Source organism: Hippopotamus amphibius, chromosome 12, assembly GCF_030028045.1.
Source record: "Hippopotamus amphibius kiboko isolate mHipAmp2 chromosome 12, mHipAmp2.hap2, whole genome shotgun sequence".
NCBI classification, from domain to species: Eukaryota; Metazoa; Chordata; class Mammalia; order Artiodactyla; family Hippopotamidae; genus Hippopotamus; species Hippopotamus amphibius.
The window spans coordinates 73,581,922-73,589,201 of NC_080197.1; the positions used below are offsets into that span (position 1 = coordinate 73,581,922).

Below are 7,280 nucleotides of genomic sequence, written 5' to 3' on the forward strand. Positions count from 1 at the left end.
GCACAGGCTTCTCACTGCGGTGGCTTCTCTTGTTGCAGAGCATGGGCTGTAGGTGTGCAGGCCTCAGTAGTTGTGGCACATGGGATCAGTAGTTGTGGCTCATGGGATCTAGAGCACAGGCTCAGTAGTTGTGGTGCATGGGCTTAGCTGCTTCACGGCATGTGGGATCTTCCTGGACCAAGGCTTGAACCCATGTTCCCTGCATTAGCAGGCGGATTCTTAACCACTGTGCCACCAGGGAAGCCCTCTGCATACATCTTAAGGTTACTGTGAATTTTCTCATTTTATTCAACTCTTTGACAATTGTCAACCTCTCTGAAAGCAAATGTACAGGATCTGCTAGCATGAATATGCATTTTTAACCCATTTTTCACCTTTTGGCTTCATCCCAATCTGCTTGTTTTAAAGTCTCCCCAAATCATTTTTGGGAAAACAAGTCATACTATCCTAAATTATTCCTTATGGTACATGGGATTCACTTTCCTTACTTAATTATCTTCATTTAGGAGCAAGAAAAGAATATTTTTGTTATGAGCTGACAAGGGAAAAAATCTGGAAAAAAATGAGATAAAAGGTTTCTTTAAAAAAAAATATAGGGACTTCCCTGGTGGCACAGTGGTTAAGAATCTGCCTGCCAATGCAGGGGATGTAGGTTCGAGCCCTGGGCCAGGAAGATCCCACATGCCACGGAGCAGCTAAGTCCGTGTGCCACAACTACTGAGCCTGCGCTCTAAAGCCCTCAAGGCACAACTACTGAAGCCCGAGCACCTAGAGCTTGTGCTTCGCAACAAGAGAAGCCACCGCAATGAGAAGCCCAAGCACTGCAATGAAGAGTAGCCCCCACTAGCGGCAACTAGAGGAAACCTGTGCGCAGCAACAAAGACCCAACGCAGCCAAAAAAAAATAAATAAATAAGAAACAAATAAGTAAAATAAAGTAAATTTGCTTTAAAAATAAAATAAACTTCCTCAGCCAATGAAATGTGGGAATGACGAACAATCCGTCTACATTAGGACACACACCCCTGATCCAACCAAAAGATCATGTGAAAGGAGCTTAAATAAGAAAACTGAAAGGAAATCAAGAAAAACCTTAGACTTCAATTCTGAGATAAAAAAAGATTCAGCAGGTCTTGAATAAGATTTCAATAACCAAAATTTACAGAATTAAAGGACAATTAGAATTTATTAAATATTCAACTATGTACTAAGAATTATACATGTATTATAGTTTAGCTAATCCTTACATATTAATCCAGTAAAGTAGGTACAATTATTTCCATTTTTTAATAAACACTCCTTTATGACTTGCAGAAGGTGACTTGTCCAAAGACCATATAAATAGTAAGTAATGAAATCAGAATTTGTATCAGCATCTGCTTACAAAGTGCACTTTATCAAAAGTACTAAGGCTGCCTCTGTATACACATGTATATTATTAGATGCCCCACAGTTCAAATAAACTAGGTCAGACATGGTCTCCAGTCACAAGATTAAAATTTAGTGAGCAATGCTATGACAGGTGTGTGCCAGAGCCTTGTCAGAGTGAAGCAGAAAAAAGGCTGCATTTCTTCAGAGATAAAAACATAGCAACAATTATTCAGCATGGACGGATAAACTGAGATGAAAAGGGCAGGAGAAAATCCACATAATACACATTTCAGTACCTATCTTTGTGCCAAAAGGAGCAATCATATCAGAATATATTATAGAGAGATCAGTCTGGCAAGAACCAAGGAGTTTCATCTTGCAAAAAGTGAAGAAAAAAAAAATGACCCATGTGGAGCTAGACATCAAGTCTAGATATACATACTGAAGTGAACTCATACAAAATGGAGTGGGTAGAAATAACTGACAAAAGAACAAATCATACTCCATGCTCTTTCATTTCCAGCTATGGTGTTTTTATTTTAGAAAGCACATTGAATTAAACAGGTTAGAGCTACTGCTTCCTTGTTCTGTGTATTTCTATCTTCCATATGAGAAAATACTGTCTTTATTCATTCTGTGAGATCAAAAGAACCTAGGAGGAAAAACACATACAGCTCACTTAAATCACAGATTTAAACAGTCTTTATAATTAGGAAGAGAAAGAAAAATAAAGAAAATCAACTAATGTGACAATAAAAAATTACAAATTATCTAGATTGGCCAAAATTTTTGCTTTTATCATTGGGAGTTGTGACATTGCAGTTAGACATCCACCAGATAAGCATATTTTCCTAGTGATTTAAACTGTATTAGAGATAAACTATAAACTGATTTTACAAAAGTCAACCCAAGTTTAGACAGTTTTATATTAATTAAAAAATACAATCCTATAATATAGACAATTGTGTTTTAGCACCAAGAGGAAAAAATTGACGTAAGAACATTTCTTCTAAAACATCACAGTGAGTTACTGTAGCAAAATGCCTGAACAAAATTAAACTTAAGTGTTCTTTCTCTTAGTGGTCTAGACTACATCTTCAATAAATTATACAATAAGTAACAAATTTTGGTTCACATTCAGATTCAAGCTGTTCATCTATCAGTTCGAAAGCATTGACATCTCCATATACTAACCAAAATTTGTGACAAAAAATTTTAAAAATTTAGAAATTCTAACCATATTAACTGAGGCCGGGTATTCTTTGTTCCATATTAATATATATAAAACTGTATTTAGAATTAAACAATTATTTAATAGAAGGTGATTTCTTTTTATACTTCTTTAAAAAACAAAATTCACTATGTATTTAAACATTATCAGTTATTCTAGCTTCATGTTACTATAAATCCTTTATTCCAAGTATATACAGTAAGTCCATTTAACTATCTACTTCGCCCATTGCTAGCCTAAAAATCTGTCTGAAAAAAAAATTTCAGAACAATATAATGTTTTATCTTTGTTGCAGATTGACTCATTTTCCAGAATAGAAATAAAAGGTAGGCCAGAGGAGAGGTAGAGTATTAGTGGCATAATAGATCTAAGAAACCCATTTCTCTACTCTCTTGACCAGAAATTGCAAAGAATCTCTTTGCATCTTAACAAGGGACACTTTTTAATTATCAAACCTTGTAAATGATGTACTCCTTAATTCTACAAACAAACCACCTAAAATGGCTGTCCATAGCTTGCTTTAATATCCTAACCACAAGCCCAAACAGTGACTATTTCCTTTCTAACTCACAGTGGTCTCACTGCAGAGCACTTTACTTTTCAGTACTACAGCAGATTTTGAAGGATGCATAGCATATAATGCAAACAGCATATTGGCTGTTAGGACACTTCTGGTTGTGGTCCTGGCTCTGTAATCTTGGTTAAGTTAGTAACCTCTCTGAACTTTAGTTTCCTTATCAGCAAATCCAAAATTATAGTATATGACCTCTAAGTTTTCCACTTTAAAAACTGCTAAAGTAAATTTTAAATTCTGTAGGCCAGTAGTTCAATCTGTTAGTAACAGATATTATAGTGAAACAAGTAGTTGAGTGATTAAACAGGTCTGCATTTTACTAAAAGAACTGAAAATTAAGTCTTTAAATCTAGGGACTTCAAAATATCACTTAATTTCTTCTATTCAGCCTCATCAAATTCTAAAATGTAGAGAATCACAACACTCATGATTCATGAGTATGAGTCTGAAGGCAGCTGTTGATAGAAAGGAAATAAACCTATCTACCGAGCAAATACAAAGAGAACACAAATGAAAATGGGAAGATACACACAGAGAGAAATAGGTAAGTAAGCAGAGATGAAAAATGGCAACACTGGAAAAGTAAAGTCCATAGGGACTGAATGACTGAGGTCAGAGAGAGATACCAAACCAGGAAAGCAGAAGCACAACCAAAGCAAGTGGAAGAGAAGAAGGAAGAGAGGAAGGGCAGAGACAGATAAGAGAGAAAGGTGCACATGCAGAATGGAACTGATGGGCAGATTCAGTGACAAGGAAATGGAACTAGAAAGGAAAGAGATAACCAGAAGAAAATATCATTTTTACTGCAAAATTTTGTCAAGTTACATACTTCTGTAGTTATCCCCCCAGTGCTTACACTAAAAGAGGGCAGTTTCATTTTTACAAAATGATTAACAGTGAGTATTTCATTTAGCATGCAGATTACAGTAAGCATAATTTTTGCCATCATTAATGTCCACATATGGGGATATGTTAATAACTTGATGGCGGGAATCCTTTCACAACGTATATCAAATCTTCATGTTGTACACTTTGAACTTTATCTGTCAATTATACCTCAATAGAGCTGAAGGAAAAAAAAAAGGTTTGCATATATCAATATACTGGAAATCCCTAATTTTACATATTGCTAATTTTTTTCCAAATTAAAGAATGATAGTACCTCAGTTAGGACAAATTCATCCTAGGTATGAATTTATAGGCATTCATGATTACACACCACAGTGAGTTATGGAACACTGATATTGGATTGATGCCACATCCTTGAAATTAACTTACCACTTAGAGCAATTGTAGTCCTGTTTCCATTTTTGCCCCTTTTGCTTGACGTGGTATGTCATGCTCTATCTCTTCTCCTATGCAGATTTTGTCAGTAGCCATCAATCTGAAGAATTCCTTCTTCTGCTGCCACCTACCAGTTTATTTCTCTGCTGCAGCAGAAGAGTATATAGAAAAAGTTCTTGCTTATTATCATATTAAATAGAAAAGTTCCTTTAACACTTCATATTTTCACCTCCTGTTTCCCCAAAACCTCCCCACCAACAGTTAAAACAACAAAAATCTCAGAGAAAATCAAAACATGTATGATCAATATTCATGCTAGGCTGGAGGAGGGAAAGATTTAGACACTCAGCAGTTGCCACCTCAAGCAGCCATTTCTTTTCTGCTATTCTCTCCTTCTTCACCTGTCCCTACAAATAATAAATGCATAACTAAATATTTTAATGAGGTAGTCTACAACTCCTCCAAATTTTAAGTTCCAAGACTACCAAAAGGCTTGTGGAAGATGCAGCAATAAAGGAGTTTTTAAAATAATTCTAGAAACTAAGGGTGTTAGGTGCTTTACCTGCTTGTGTTTTCATGTTCTGGACTGCTTATTGCCCAATGGCTCTGAATACATTAAAACACGAACACATACGCCACCTACATTTAAAATAGGGTAGCATTTGTATGCCCATACAAGCAATGGGTATATTTTTGCAAAAGACTAGTAATTTCATAAGGTCCTTTTAAAAGGACTGACCACAAACGCACATTTCCTCAAACTGTACACATATATAGAAGAATTAGGGCAAAAAAGGGAAAGTGACAAATGTAACAGCTGTTGTAGAACTGGAAATTAATACCGCATAAATGTTTTGTTTTTTAATATCCTGAGATTCATTTCTACTCCCATTCTCTTTCTTAACTGAGGTCTAGTTTTCAAATTCATTCTTTATTAGCTACTAAAGAACAATATGCAAGAATGAGCTAGTGATGATGAACTAGTAATAATGGCTTGTTTTTGTTCCACCCTCCCACTACTTTTACCCCAAATAAAAATTTACTCTGTGAACTTAAAAAATAAAATAAACACTGACATAAGCACCAAAGGCCAGTCAACAGTGGCACTGCAGTGACATTGTTTCTACTTTCTCATTCCTTCCCCCGTCTCAAGCCCCACCCTTTGACCTCTGTATATGGGATGAGCCTGAGCAGGAGAGTTGGTGATGTCAGGACTGCGCCGTTCCCACGGATGCTCCTAGAGGCCTGCTGTGCTTCTGGGAACTGGGGCACAGGGATGGCTGTCTGACTGAAACCTAAAACAACAACAATTCACCCCACCCCTCATGTTCCCAAACCCCACAGTAGCAGCCAGGTTTATTTATATGCTATATAAGGACCATCTAATATAGTCTGAATATGGTGAAATCGGAAAGCAAGATCATTCTCAACCTGTCAGTGATCTTGGGGGGGTGGCGTGCGCCCGCAGCAGCAGCAGCAGAATGTAGGGTCATAAATCCTCCACATCCCACACAACCACGTAGAGCACACACACAAATGCTGGCCATTCTTATCAGCAATAAAATAAGGTCCTTCTATACGTCATAAATTATTGCAGGAGGGCATCCAGGATTCTTCTCTTAGTAAATTTCAGTTCAAGAGACAAATATCTCTATCTTAAGAGGCTGAGAGGAATGACTGTCCCTACCTCATATGAGTGAGCTGAAGTACAAAACAAGTTGATGACTTAATTTTTGCCTTCAGCTGTGGAAATAGCATTATAAGCCAGGATTTCCTGTGCCCTAACTACTGGGTTACTGGACTTACAGCCAGCCTCCTTGAATAGGACACCAAAGAGAAATATACCTTGAAAAGGTCTTGACTAAAAGTCACTAAAATTCTACCTATAAGAAAGAGGATTAACTCCCAAAATGATAACAACTCACATTAGAGCTACAACTTTAGGAAGGAGAGGAAAAAGGAGGAAAAGGGTAGGTAGACAGGAGGAGGCAGGAGGGGATAGTATATTAACTAACAAGAAGGCTATTAAAATGGATAAGTTGTATTTCTATTCCTGCCACTAATTTTGTTTTATGGCCTTAATTATTCTGCTTTAAGATCTTATGCTTCAGAAATGCCCTCCTATGCAAGCCTATACCTTTCCAATGTTTAAACCATTATTTAATGATAATCTCGAACTGCTGACATCTACCTCTTTGTTAGAACTAGTGTCTCAGAAATGCTAAAATCATTAATCCTGAAATTATGCTGCTCCTAAAATAACTGAAATGCTATTTATCTTTGTCTCATTACTTTTCACTTTTATAAAAGTCACAGAAAGAGAAGCACTACTAAGGTCAAGTGAAGGCTATGGTGAGTTTTTTTTTATCATGTATATAACCTAGAACCTAATTTTACCTTTTCAAAACTCTAGTTTTCCATACCTGTCAACTCCTAATTGATGTCTTTATACTGTGAGCTCACTGTGTATTCGGAACACCAACCCCTGAAAAAGCTTAAGCCAGAGTAGCACAATGGAAGAAACATACATACCCAAAAAACAAAGCCAAAAAAAGTCACACTCTGAAATAATTATAGACATATATGCAAGGAACGGAGATATCTAAATGGCTAAAGCAAATCCCCAAAGTCCTGAGTTCACCCCAACCAATTCAAACTTTATCCCCCAAAGTTTTTCTATAACCAAATTATTTGCTAGATATATTTATAGATTCTTTTTGAAATGAAAGTTATTACAAACCCATGGGTGCCTTCAAAGTACACAAAAGAAAGGAAATTTTAAAAAGAAAGTGAAGTTAGCCTTGTGATGAAAAAAAGGAGA

General features: G+C 36.4%; 1 long non-coding RNA gene across 1 annotated transcript; it reads right to left on the reverse strand.

Annotated features, from left to right (window-relative positions):
* Positions 1-1,247: 1,247 nt before the first annotated feature.
* LOC130832873 (uncharacterized) lies at positions 1,248-7,280 on the reverse strand. Its single transcript, XR_009048391.1, has 3 exons — positions 5,022-7,280; positions 4,454-4,605; positions 1,248-2,022 (listed from the first exon to the last, which is right to left on the reverse strand). It is a non-coding gene; the product is annotated as an uncharacterized LOC130832873 (long non-coding RNA).